This window comes from Myotis davidii, unplaced genomic scaffold, assembly GCF_000327345.1.
Source record: "Myotis davidii unplaced genomic scaffold, ASM32734v1 scaffold6, whole genome shotgun sequence".
Taxonomy (NCBI): domain Eukaryota; kingdom Metazoa; phylum Chordata; class Mammalia; order Chiroptera; family Vespertilionidae; genus Myotis; species Myotis davidii.
In genome coordinates this window covers 8789542-8804809 of record NW_006383011.1, presented here as the reverse complement: position 1 = coordinate 8804809, position 15268 = coordinate 8789542, and positions in this window count along the sequence as shown.

The window sequence follows — 15268 nt, the reverse complement described above, 5'->3', positions numbered from 1 at the left end:
CGCGTCACACCTGCCTTGGCTGGCCTGTCGCCAGTGGGTGTCATAGGGTGGTCATCCAGATGGTTGTTCCGCTGTTCGGCAGTTTGATCGATTTGCATATTATGCTTTTATTATTATAGATTACACTCTTCCTGCAAGTTCCACTCTTCTTGCCCACAGAAGCAAAAGAATAGATTTTTTAATACGAAGTAGCGATGGAAAATTTTTCAATGATTTCCTGTCTTATTTTCTGATGCATAAGAGCAAAATAATGTATAAAATTGTATTGATTAAGATCAAGCATGAAATATGCAGCAAAATTTTATCCCATTTTCAAAACTGACAAAACCGGAGCAGCTTGGTAAATGGATTTAATTGAGTTCAGTTAAACTTTGACATTCCTTCTTCCCCTCCCAAAGTAACTGAAACTTGTATTCTTCCCCTTCCATGCCTGGGAGGGCACAGGTGTGACAAGGAGAAAATGAATCACCCTGTACTTTCTCCCTTTAGAAAACAGCAAAGAGAACTGCCAGGTACAGCAAGGTGCCATTCCCAGTGCCACAGTCTAGGGACCATCTCAAAATTATGGGACTATCAGTCAAAGCAGTTTGGGCAAACATGCTTCCTATTTCCAGAGCCAGTGGAGGGGTGCCATGCCAACCTTTGATGGGGTTATGTGGTAAGGACAGCATCATCTCCAGAGAGTTGCATTGCAGGGCATGGCCTTCCCATGCTGCTAATATGTGTGCAAGCTGCTCACTGATTGGAAAACTCTTGAGGGTCTCAGCTGTGGCATCTTCTAAGCAAAAGATACCCTTGGTTACATGAGCCTCAGGTCATGTCCCATGGACCCGTGGGTTCTCCTGGAATCTCAAGGGCATTTTATGAACGAACAGGCTTCGTTTTGTGTTGTATTTCATCCAGCACTTAACTCTGCCTCTTGCCTTCCTGGCCAATTATTACTTCACAGTCTAATTTCACACTTTCATAGCCCTTCTTCTGCAATCACGCAATTATTTATTTAACCCTGGTAAAATTTCCAGGAGACAGGCTAGCATTGTCCTCATTTTCTAGGCAGGATAATGGAGTGGTGACTGTGCATGTGGTTAAAGGTGTGTATGAGAGGAGAGGAGGAAGCACTGTGCCTATTCAAGTTCAATTCAGAACTTGGAACTAGAATACATAGCCTTTCTCCGTCATTTACTATGTCCCTCTCTATATATACTATATCAACAGAGGGAGCTATGTAAAACACAGGGTAAAAAAATTATTCCATCTGGCAACATACCTTAGAAAATCACCAGAGACATACATAGTTATCTGCAGGTGATACATATTTACCTACATATAAACCCTTTCTCCTAAACTTATTTTATTTTTAATTTTCTTCAAAGACATTGTTGGGTGAAGAGCAAATTGATAATAAGTCACTGTAGGATTCTATTGTTCCATCATTAATTCTCCTGTGGTTTAGGCTTAGTGTGTTTATTTTCAATTTTTGTTGTTGTTTGTGTTTATTTTTGTTTCTTGATATTACAGAGATAGACTATGGAGTGATAGCTTTATTGCATTTTCAAAAGTTAATTGGATTAATAATTGTCAGACATCTTCTTTATCTCCCCTCCTATCCCTAAATCCAGACAAATCCTATCATATAAAGTAATTGTGTTAATTATGTCTTGATTCTCCAATCACTTTGGACTTCCAACTTGATTTGTTGTTAATTTCTTGAAAATATCTTAGGTAAAAGTTATTATATATGATATATTATTCAGTATATAGTTTAACGTTACTATTACTTTGACCTTTGCTCTCCATGATAGGCAAACATTAGCAGCTAATTGTGTTGAGTGAGTTGAGTCATGCATATCTCAGAAGCAGCAAGACTACTCCCAAGGAGATGAAATGACAGTGGATGACAAAAGCCTTGTCAAAGAATCCAAAGAATGTATTTCTTTTTAAAATTTTACATTGAAAATGATTAATTAGATTAACAGATAAATGGTACTCAGAAAAACTAGATACCCTCATTTCAACCCCATAAAAATCATCACTTCTATTTTCATTATCCTATATCTGTGTCACCTCGATTTCCATGAGGAAGAGAAGCAGCATAATGGCCCACAGGTCACAGAAAGGACTATCGAAGAGGAAGAAGGAGTGGGAGAATACATAGCAATCTCCCTCTGTCTCTCTCACAGGAAGTATTTTCACAAACAGGTAGAGTAGGCATTTAATCTGCTTCACCAAGAAAGCCCTCTTACTTCCACTAGCCTGTCTCAATGCCAAAATGTTTATACACTAGAAACTAGGGCATTTCCCCTGCCATCTGTTGCATACAAGTATAGAGAACAATAATTCTCAACAATTCCATCTGAATTCATCGAGCACAGCCTTTCCAGTTTGGTACATACCTAAAGATAGGACCATTTAGCCAAAACCGGTTTGGCTCAGTGGATAGAGCGTCGGCCTGTGGACTGAAAGGTCCCAGGTTCGATTCCGGTCAAGGGCATGTACCTGGGTTGCGGGCACATCCCCAGTGGGAGGTGTGCAGGAGGCAGCTGGTCGATGTTTCTCTCTCATCGATGTTTCTGACTCTATCTCTCTCCCTCTCTGTGAAAGTTCAATAAAATATATTTAAAAAAAAAAGATAGGACCATTTAGAAATGGATGTGAGACAGGTCAATATGATTGGCTGTCAGTGTTTTTAATTGTCACTAATCAAAATTAGGGTCCTGTTCTCCCACAGAGACGGTGAAATGGGGCACTGTCTTTCTTGATTCCATTTCAAGGGCTGGCTCCCAGGTTTTTGAGAAAGACATTCTTGCAAAATAGACGATCTCCATCCCAAAGGGGAAGAGAAATAATTCACAATTGCAAGCTTTTAAAGTAAATGTTCCAAGAAAAGAGAGGTCAGCAGCCTATAGTTAGGAAGAATTCTGTCAAGTGTAGTCAAGCTGGGGGCAGGGGGCGGAGCGGGGGTATGTTAAGGCCCTCCTGCCAACCATGCTTCACCACCTTTTCAGTTTTTAAGCAATATAACCAATAAGCAAAAAGAATCGCAGAACCAGTATCTGTTCTGATTCAGCATGAGGAGTGCCTGGTATGAGTGAGTGGGAACAGGAGATTATATGATGATAGTGGGGGAAAAAACCCTTAAAAAAAGAGAAGATAATCTGCCTCTGTGGTATCCAATTACACCTTCTCAGCTATTGCACTGAAAATAGAACCAGGCTTGGTAATTACGGAAGAGATATCTTGGAAACAGGAGGTATTTACACTAAAAGCCAAGTCAGCAAACAATGGCATAGAATTATTCCACCCCCTTGCATTGCCTTCCGCCCCAGAGTCTAACATGCTGACTGTATGCCTCCTGCTCCCCAGTTTGGGAATCCCATGGGACTGCAGGGGACAAGCCACAATTCACTGCTGTCCAAGAAGAGAGAAACAAAACATCAAATCTGGTAACAAAACAGGGAAAGCTTTCGAGGAACCAAGAGCAACTAACTATGTAGGTCATCAGCTGCTCAGACTCTTGTGCAAGAATTGCTGCAGTTCAAGTTTCCTCTAAAAAAATATCCAATGGGATAAATCAAGGAGCATCCTTGAAATTGACATGGAGAAGCAAAACTGGTGTGGATGATGTGGGTGGAGTCCATAGACCACATTGCTGCTGCAGCTGCCTACAGTGTTCACTGATATGTGGACTCCTAGTGGAGATGGTTCCTGCAGATGCACCATCACCCCTCTAGGGACAGGTGACCCACCCTCTCAGCTGCAGCCCTTCTTCTGCAGTTGCAGTTTTTTGCAAGATTCCTGCTTTCCGTTTGGAGAGAGCAAGTCTGTTCATTAGTCTTGGTGCTCTGAGCTTCTGCTTATTGAGACTAATTAGCTCCCTGCCTCTGGTGAAAAAAGGACTTGATCAGAATCATTCCTCTCTTCTTCCCTCTCCCCACCAATTTTTTTAAAAAATGGATGTCTAATTTCTTTCTCTCCCTTTGTTTTTCACAGAGCTCTGGAGATTGACATGGCGGATGATTCAGCAATTTTGATGTCCTGGAAAACTTAATGAGGAGAGGGAGATACTACCGTTCATTAAGGTGACTGACTCAGCTTCTGTGAAATGGAGGGTCTGAGACGCAGGTTGCATTTCATTGTGTGAATGTCCACCGGCCTCAAAGCAGAGCTGGTGCTGTTGAGGGTCTCTGTCTCCCTCACTTCTGTGTGGCTTTGCCTCCCACCTCCTCTTCTTACAACAGGCAGTGAGCTTTCCCCCTGTCCCCTGCCTGCCCTCCATTCCTCCAGATCTGGATGAAGCCCATTAACTCCTTTGCCTCCTGGGCTATTCAGCAAGTTAATGACTGAGCTGCAGGGAACCCTGAAAGCCTCAAACCTCACTTCCACTGACAGCGGGAGTGTGGGGGGCATGCTTTAGCACAATTAATCCTGCAATTCCAAAATGGACAGTTCATCTTATTCTTTAGAATTTCCAAAGATTTTAAAGAGATTGCATCAGCATCTCCTAAAATCCCTTTTGTTTCACTGACAGCTTTAAGAGATCGTCTTCCTTGGCTGCAAAATTATGGATGTCATTTTTAATGATCGATGTTATTTGTCATCCCAGAGGATGGTCTCTGGTGAGAATTACAAAAACGCCTTTATGAGACAGGGCCAGGAGACCCAGAATAAATCAGCAAATGGTTTTATGGCAACGCAAGTGACAGAGCTGAAGTAATCCGTGGAAAGTGACACCAGGCTGTAAATAACAGTCCCATCCACATCACCCCTGACCTACTGCTCATTGGTTCACATTGCCTCTAACAGAATATGCCTTCAGTCAAGAGTATGGGGGAACACTCTGTGAATCATTATCTGTTGGATAATGGCCTTCAGCCTCAGTAAGCAGCTGTGCGACTTATTTCACATTAATTTACCTCTCTGAGCCTCAGTTTCCCCAAATGAAAGGTGATCTCTCTTTTAGTGCAAAGATTCTCTGTTGCTGTGGTATGTCTTTGATTTGAAAGAACTCAGTGGTTCAGTAACTATAATCTCTACTACCCAGAATGAAAGCTGGTTGAGCACCACAGATGCTGAAATTGTTTAATGCCAGAATCTATACAATCATGTTCTCTGGAAAACATTACTCCATGATCAGGTTAACCACCAATCCCCTACCTAGTTAAGGGAGCCTGACAAACACTACTTATCCTCATTGAGTTAGTTTGGTTTCCCAGACACCCAGAAATCAAAGGCTAACCCCCAAGTTACATTTTTTTAAAAGAAACTCACAAATAAAATATCTGGGGTCCAACCACACATAGCTACCAAAAGAATGTTTTTTTGCTCATTTATATGTGGAATCTAGCAAACAAAATAAACTGACAAACAAAATAGATCCAGAGACATGGAAGCATGCAACAGGCCAAGGAATTTCAGAAGGAAGTGGGGAGTTGTGGGGGATTAACCAAAGATCTTATGTGCCTAACCCATGGACACAGACAATAGTGCAGTAAAGGCCTGGGGAGGGGGATGGAGCAGGGAGGAGGGGGTCAAGAAAGTCAGAAATGAAGCATATTTTTAAATACACTTAAAAACTTTATATAGCTAACGACACCATATGGAAAATTAAAATGTAATGAGAATTTAAGGAAATAAAATGTGTATTTTATTGTAAGATATCAGACAAACAGCAGCTACTACATTTAAAAACTCATGCAGATTATAATAAAATTAATACAATTACAAAATGATCAGAGAACCCAGCTTAGCAATATACAAAGGAAGAAATAAAAATGATAATCAGATGAGGAAAGTAAAACCTGTCTCATCAGTAACCAAAGTGAAAATAAAAATAGCATAAACATTAAAATAACATTCACTGCCTATCAAATTGATAATTAAAAATTATAGTTACCAGTATTAATAAGAGTGCGAGGCAGAAAATGCTTATGTGATATTTGAGGAAATGTATGTTGATTTAATCTTCCCATAAAACATTTTTGAAATAATACCTTAGATGTATACATACACTTTCTTTAAAAAATTCACTTCCAGACATTTATTAAAAGGAAATAATCAAGGATGTGCAAATATTTATCTACAAAAGTTTTCATTCAAACATTAGTCATTATAGTGAAAAATTTTGAAAAACCTAAATGTCAAAATAGGGGATTGGTTAATAAATTATGATACATTCATATAATGTAGCCATGAAAATGATCATGCTCTAGAAGAATATTAAATGGTGCAGAAATACTGTGGTTCATTAAGTACCATAATATGTCATAAGAAAAGTAAGCAGCATGCAGGGGAAAAATATGTACACATGATACCATTTTGTTATGAAAGATACATTATATATCATAATAATCTTTCATATGGAAAACAGATTAAGAATGTGACATGATCATATTATTGTTGAGGTTTGGGATTATGGAAGATTTTTGTGCATTTTTTAAGCTTTCTATAATGAACATATTATCAAAATTTAAAAAATAATTTCAAAACCAATTAAAAATAAAATTCAAGAATGGTATAAACTTGGATGTCTCAATAAGGTTGGAAATGAAGAAAAATCACTGGAGAGAGAGGAAAATGTAAATTCTATACCAGCAACAAGTGGAGATTAGTTCCTCGGCGTTGGCACAAAGACAAAGGGTTGTTAATGGTGTCCAAGAGGAAGTTACTGATCTGCCAGCTTTCAGAATGCCCTGCTGGGCTCACTAGTCTCATAGAAATCTGTCCTGACTATTTTATGAACATCCTATTTTAGTTAACATTTTCTTGACCAACTTCTCCCTTTGGAAAATGTGGTTTGCTCAACTCCTCTTCACTGCCTGTGTCTAACTATAATAATTAAAGAGAGTAATTGGAGGCACTTGGAAGGTAAGAGATATTAACTCAGGGAATTCAGACTTGTAAACATCATAATCTGAAAATAATGTGTCTGGTAAAGAGATGTAGCACGGGGTTGAGAATGTCTGATTTCATATGATTGCCTATTAGACAAGAATTCTGATACTCACCTAGGCCAAGTTTTTATTTTCTTTTGATTGACTGCCTAGAAACAATGTCTGCAAACTCATGGATAAGGTTTTGACAGACACTAGTTATCCTCTGCATCAGTTTGGACCATATAGGCAAGAATATTGTCACTGATACTAATAGTAATAATAGTAATTAATAATAAGAGTGAGAATTAGCTTTGATGAAACATCTTTAGGTTCAGGAACTATGCTCAGAACTTCCTAAGTATGATATAATTTAATTCCCCTAAAGATTCTGTAAGGTAAGTACTATTATTGTCCAAATTCAAATATGAAGTAATTCTACAAAGCTCAAAACTACTTATGGCCAGTCTATGTAAATGCAAATCCTCTGGAAAAACACTGTCTTTTTATTTGAAAGTTTTCTACTACCTAGCGCAAAAGTTACTCCTGGTTTGTGCTTCCTTTTTTATCTTTTGACCCCATTCCAGCCTATGGACTTAAATGATATCACATCAGTGATTTTTTCTCAATGAATCTGTCTTGTCACCTACACATACTTAACAGGGGTGCCTCTGTCATCTCACCCATTAACTTCTGGGAGATTTGGGTGATCCAACATGGGCTCACTTTGAAGTCTTTCTTTTCATCCTTTTGTTTCTCTGGGGATGTCTGCTACCCTCAGAGCTACTGGAGGGCAGAGCTTGTGCCTGCAGCTGCTACTGCTGCACATGGCCTCCATGGGACTACCGCTCTACCCACCAGTTCTTGGTATTCTTCAAGTTGAAGACCTTGCATGTGGTAAAGCATAGTCTTTACCTCATGTCTCAAGGGGCTACACCATATTGTATTTTGCACACTTGTAGAGGAACATGTTCTCTTGTTAAGGCTCAGACATAGACTTCAGGAGTTCCTGGATTGGAAGAGGCAGCAGTTTGCATTCCCTTCCTTCCATTTTCTCTGACATGACACTCTTCCTAGTCAGGTTGCTTTCCATCTACCTGCCAAGCCAATTGGCTCCTTCAGTGTAGCCTGGGGAATGCTTAGATAGAGCTCCAGTTCATGGACACAGCCAGACTGAACCTTGGCTTGGGCTCAGCTAGAAACTTTCTCACCAGAAGTTAAAATATCTCTTTAAAGGTAAACCATTTTGTAGATACAAACATCTAGAGAAAAGAAATGCAGTCCAAGAATCAAATTCTTGCTAGCAAAGAAGCTAAAGACAATATGAGATCTAGTTGACTTCACCAAATCCAATTGTCTCCATTGTGAAATTTAAAAAAAAAAATAATTTCAGAGAGGTAAAGGAAATGGAGCTAGAGAGAGGAACTTCAAAGATGAGAGAGAATCATGGATCCGCTGCTTCCTACATGCTTCACACTGGGGATAGAGCCCACAACCTGGGCAAGTGCCCTGACCAGGAATCAAACCATGACCTCCTGGTTCATAGATCGATGCTCAACCACTGAGCCATGCCAGCCAGGCACCATTGTGACATTTCTAATTTTAATAGCCATTCTACTTACTTTCATTGACATTTATTTTCTATTCAAAGGTTTTTTGAAAAGGTAAAAGGACTCTGTGAAAAGGGTATTATATAAATGTTGTGAATTCATTGATGTGACTCTTCTAAGCAGTAGATGGCATTGACAATGATACTATAATTGAATTTTAATCACTACAATATTTACCTCTATATTGCTTTGCACCCCTTTACAAGTGAAGAACAAATTAATATAATCATGTGCTTTAATTCAGTATTCACTTAATTGGTGAGTTAAGGGTTTTAAAACACATCCAAGAGCATTTAGAATTTTAAGAAAAATTTAAAAAGTTGAAACTACCCTGGAGCCTACAGAATATTGATGTAGCTCAGGGGTTGAAATCTATGACCCGCAGACCAAATTAGACCCACTGCCTGCTTTTGTATCGCTAAGAGCAATTTTTACATTTTAAAATAGTTGAAAATAAAGAACATTATTGCATGACATATAACAAATTATAAAAATTCAAATTTTGGTGTCAATAAAATGTTATTGGGACACAGAAAAGCTCATGTGTTTTTAAATTATCTGCGGAAGCTTTTGGCCCATAGCAGCAGAATTGCGTAGTTGTGACAGGGACATATGGTCCATAAAGCATGAAATATTTACTATCTGGCTCTTTACAGAAAAGTTTGCAATCCTGATCTGTCTGATTGATTTTGATATTTGTAATCTGACATAAAGAAACAGACAATAAAAACATGTGGAAAAATAGCCTTCAAAATATTTCAGCTAGAAAATGAGGGGGAAAAGATATTTATATTTCTATATTTTAACATTTACACACATTTTTAGAAAACTTTGGCAGATAGAGAGATGCAAGGTAAAATATATCACAATATTGCAAAAAGTATTTACTTTGAATTCTGACAAAAACTAGAAGCAAAACCTGGCTTTAGTACTTACTAGCTGTGCAACATTAAACTCATTTCTTAGCTACTCTGAGTCTGATTTCTCAACTGTGAAATGAGAATGAAAATACCTACTTCATTTAAGTCAGGGTGAGGATTATAAATAACGTGAGTCATGGTTCCATGACCGAAATCTACTAGACTCTCAATGAATAATACATATAGTGCTGTGGTTTTGGTCAACCTTCCCCAGTAACACACATCTTTGAGAGAGGTCTTCAAAAAGAAAGTTAGATCAAAAGGGGAAGCTTCCAAGTTGGTTATTTGCAATAACATTTAAGACATTTTACTGTAACCATCCACCCACATGTATAGGCATATATTCTGCTTGGGGAAGTCACCTTGAAGAATATAGGAGAAAAACTTTCAAGGATTTCAGAAATCTAGACAGAAAAGCAAAAGAAAGAAAGAAGTAACCCATGTAAACTAATGTCTCAAAGTTGATAGGCTATGAAAGCAATACAATGGCAAGGATTCTGAGCTCTGGAATTAAGAAGACCAGGGTTGAGGTTCCATCTCTGTTACTTACTAACCATGTGTCATTAAGGAGCTCACTTAAATACCTCTATTCCCTCATCTACAAATTGAGAGTCATATTGGTACCTACCACAGTGAAACTTTTGAGGGCTGTAAAAGGTAATACCAAGTGCTTGGGATGGTGGCTGGCATACAGTAGGCCTTCTACTCTTCCACTCATTCAACATACAGTTATTGGCATAGTTATATACCAGACACCATGGCCAATGTTAGGAAGGAACTAGTAAACAACACAGTTGTGATATCTACGCTCATGGATTTTATAACTAATAGGGAAGCAAGACAGTGTACTAGTAATTGAACAAGTCATAAGCAATTCTATGATATAAGCAAATAGTGCTGGAATTCAGAATGAGGGAATGGTCTGCATTAGCTAGATCATTCCAGTCAGACTTCTCTAAGGAGATGACAGTCTCTTTAAGCATGAGAGGACCAGGCACAGAAATAGAAGGCTGTTGTGAACTTTTCCTTGAAAGGAAACTAGGAAATTGGCCGAGTATGGCGAGCAGGCGAGAAAGTGATAGAAGATGAAGTAAGAGGGATAGTCAGGAGCTGGATGATATAGGATCTTTGAAACCATCACGAGGAGGTTCACTTTGATCTTAGTACGAAGGAAAGCATTTACATGACTTCAAACAGAGTATTAACATGACCTGGTTTATACTTTTAAAGGGATGCAAAGTGAATGAAGAAGAGCAAGAAAAGAAGCAGGGGGCCATTTGGGGAACAACTGCAGGTGTCCGGGGAAGAGATGTGCCACGTCATCTAATGAGTCCTGAGCACAGGAGGAGTGAGGATAACCTGAGGAGCTGGAATGGGCAGGGCGCTGATGGGTGGGGTATAAAAGTGAGGGAGTGGGAAGTGTCAGGATGACTCCAGGTTTGAGACTTATTTTCTGAAATTTGGAAAATAGATTTGAAGATGAAATTAAAGAGTCCACATCGACATGTTCCTGAAGTTCACCAATGCGTAAAGGTTGGGTGGAGGAAGAGATACCAGTTAAGGTGGCTAAGAGAGAGAGAGGAAATTCAAATAAGTGTGAAACTGAGGAGTCAAAAAAAGGAGAGTAGAGGACTTCAAAAAGAAAGTGGTGGTAAGCTATTCAAAAACGGCCATCATCATTATTCTTTTTATATGAAGGAAACATTTTTATGAGGCTCAAGTCCTCTGGTCTAAGCAGTCATCTCTTTTAAAGTTGGCCACGTCAGTTGGTCTCGATCACATCGCCATACCCACAGTATTCAAAGAATTTGTCACAATTGTTAAGTCTCCCGTTTAATTATTTACAGTCTGGCTTAAATGTTCCACGAAGGCAGTAATCTTGTCTATCTTTGCCTCCACTGCATTTTCAGTGCTTAGAAGAGTGTCTGACAGATAAAATATGTTCAGTTAATATAGTCTTTGTATTATTGGTACCTCCTTCTTTTTTCTCTCTTCATCTCTGTTCTCCCTTAATGATCTTTTTCCAAGTCTCTTGTCAGGCTCATTTAATGCACTATGTTCAAATGGTATTTTAAAACATTTATATAATTTGACTCTTCTTTCTGCCTTATGAGGATGGTAAGAGAGGTATCCCATCTCTGCTTTACAGAGAAGATAGCAGAGTCCTTAAAAGGAAACTGGACTTGGACCTAGGAATCTTGACTTCACATATAGGTTCATGCTCTTGTTAGCTATGTAATTCTAAGCAACTTCCTAAATTGTTCTAAACATCAATTTCCTCATCTGCAAAATGAGGATAATAATACTATACCAATCTCAAAAGTTTATCATGAGGACAAATGAAATCATATGTATACAGCACAGTGCAAGGCATGTAATTGTGTTAAAGAGCAGGTAAGTGTGTGTGTGTGTAATAGTAGTAATAGTAGCAGTAATAGTAATTTTTGGACATAGTACAGAGCAATTTCACATTCCAGTGAAAGAGAAATTTAAGCCTTAAAATTGGTATATTGGCCAAACCCTTCAACAAAAAAAAACTATTCAAAATAAAAATCCCCATAAAAGAAAATCTTCTCAAGCCTCCATCAGCCATTTGCTTATTATCTGAACTTTACTTATCACAATGGACTGTGGCAGTATAAGAGGTTTTGCACAGCACTCCCTGGAAGTCTACCTGACCCAATTTCATGAATTAGACAGTTACAGTATCTGGTGTAGTATAAGGGAATCAGACCATGTTTGAAATAGCGTTGGTATTTATGTTGATCTATCACGAGGCTCAAAATATACCACCTCACAAATTAATGTAAAATATTTTGTCTTCTTTCAAACAAGAACTTGCTACAGCACTTAAAATTCTTAAAGAAAGCTCGGGAAGAAAGTTTCCAGGTCTTGAGGTCTGACTTATACTAGAGACAGCAGAGATCACTCCATGAAACCTCTGGGCTTCAGAGACCTGGGCCACAGTTCTCAAATGATGCTCATGGAGACCATTTTGTTGCAAGAATATTACCAAGGACACACCAAAGGACATTTAATAATGTGACATGCTCTGCCATTTCCTTCTTCTAGAGCACTTCTCTGCCTCCTGTCCATATAACAGAAGAGTAAAGCTTTACTCATCCTTCGCATGTTTCCTTGGCTTGGTCACACCTGACCTTCTGGCCCTTGAGCCATTACCTCAGGGAAGTACTATGGCTTTACATTGTCTTCTGAGAGTGTCTGGTAACGTTTTCTTTTTCTGCAAACCAGAATTTGCACCTATAGGATTCTAAGCTTCTTGAGGTCAAGAACTCTAAATCAGCTTGCTCTTGCTGCTTAAAAAAACCACCTCAAAACTTAGTAGCTTAAAACTTCAGCACATGAATCTACAAGCCACTGAACAATTCAGATCTCAGCTGGACCATGTTAGGGATCTATAATCAGGAGCTCTGCTCTGAAAGTTCACTAGCAATGAGCTGGGGCCCCTTTTATCTCCCAATGTGCTCTCTCATTGCCCAGCACTGAGTGCCCAGGCAGGATTTCAAAAGAACAAGGAATGAGTGCATGGTCTCTTGAAACCTAGGCTTGGTATTCACTAGTACATCATTATTTTTTTTTCATTCTGTTGGCCTAAGCAAGTTTGATTCAAGGGGTGGAAAATTATTCTCCACTTATGGAAGAGGAGGTCTTATTGCAAGGGGTGTAGATATAGAGAGAAGTGGGAAGAGGGGTCAATTTAGCAATTAAACTACTACAAACTATAACTGGTGTGTGACTATAGCTCCAGTGCGAAGCCCATCCAGTGTTTAGGCCATGAAAAGGGCTCAGTAAATAATTACTGAAGGAGTGATGGGACGTTGTGTTTGGGCCTGAGCCCTGACCCTTCTCTTATGTCTCACTGAGATAGATCCCTGATTGTATCACAGAGTTAAACTCCTTGGTGTTCTCTTCCTTTCTTTCTATCTTTGTTCTCTAGTCATCCCTGATGTCAACTAGAAAACTGCCAACATAATCAGGACAATACTGAGCTATATCATTATCAAAGAAAAAAATCTAATGACAATATTTCCATTCTGAGGAGGTTTGAAACAAACTGTTTCCTTGCTTTGCTTTTAGAAATGGAGGAGAGAATTAAACAACTTCCACAAGTTGATATTTTATGAGGCTAGAGGGAAAAGCTATTCTATACATACAGAACAAACAAATGTTTAGGTGTTTACATATATTATCTTGTTTAACCATCACAACATTTTAGATGTTAATCTCCCCATTGTAGAGCTTCAGAGGCACAAAATAATGATAAAAAGCAGCAGAGCCAATTCCAGGTCATCCCCTTTCTTCTACAGCACCTGCCCTGTCAGGTCTAATAACAAGTCAGTCTTCAAGCAGCCTGAAACAGGGATGGCCATGAAACCTGGGGTGAGGGTGCTAAATTGTGAATTCTTATCCTTGAGGCAAGTCAACCCCAGCCTTCTTTGGTGGACAAAGTTCCTGAAAATTCTGCAGAAGATAGCTTTACCTCTGCATCCCCTGTAGCCAGGATAAGAATAGGGATGACAAAGAATAAGCCCTGATGGCCCAGTTTGGCCAGCAATGAGTTAAGGACAAAAATTTTTCCTAAAGAGATGCTTATGCCCCCGTAGCTAGTCATAGAGTCATTTGAAGATGAAAATCACTTCCCTTTGGTCACAACATAGTATATTATATCCAAGGCATTGAGGAAATTCTCTTTCCTTTAAACTTAGCCCCAAAAAGCAACAAGTTCTGAGATTTCTATTATAACAACCTCCAAAGGCCTATTCAATTTCTCTGTAGGAACTAGAATTCTGTTTCATCAGATCTTCTTAAAGTAAAAATTATGTGACAAGATGGCATAAATACTGAACCGGAGGTCTGATTTTAATACCAAGTCTTATGTAACTCTGAGCAAAATTCTTTTTATCCTCTGGATACCATTCTCTTTATATGGCAAATCCAAACTCAAAATCTATTACTATTCAACTGGACCTACACCCCAAGTATTTGTCACGTCTAGACATCTCATCAGACAAATTAGTTGATTTTCACAGATGTCCATGATTTAGATCCCAAGACCACAACCCTCGTAGTAGCATTTATTGTTGATCTGTGGCTATATCTTAGTTCACAAGGGGTTGTAAAGTGGTAAGTTTCTATTTTATTATGCCTTCTAAATTCATCAGCTCTTATGATTGTGGAATTAAGAACTTTCCCTCACCAAATTAGACTGAATTATAATAAAAAAATCTCTCTTTATTCCATCTTTTTAAAAAGTTATCTTTACACATATGTAATACCCTTTGTAATAAAAAATTAAAAAAAAATAAAAAAATAAAAAGTTATCTTTACTATTTAAAGTATTATAGATATCCCTTTTTTACCTCCATTGACCCCTTCCACCCTTTCCTCCCACCTCACCCCCCACCAGGTCTTTATAGCACTATTGTCTGTGTCCATGGGTTATGCATATATGCATATAAGTTCTTTGGTTAATCTTATCCTGCCCCCCTTTCCCATCTTAAATTAAATCTCCTGACATAATCCTATAAAAGTCTCTCTTTATGAACAGACCTAGATGCAACTGATAGTATAATAGGGGAAAGAAATTAGAATTATTCCTACCACCACTAATCCCATTGTGACAAAATTGTTTACTTCCTTTGAATTAAGCAGATCCTAACACCCCAGAGCATTATTATGCAACTAATTCTGTTGAAAAGTAAATTAATCTATTTTTCTGCTTTATGTCTATAAAATGAATGAGGTTAAGCTAGAAATCTGAAACTCAATTATTCCACTTTTAGACTGTGCTGCAACATTTTCACAAGCAAATACATTGTCATTCTAATAGATGGCTTTCTATATGAGA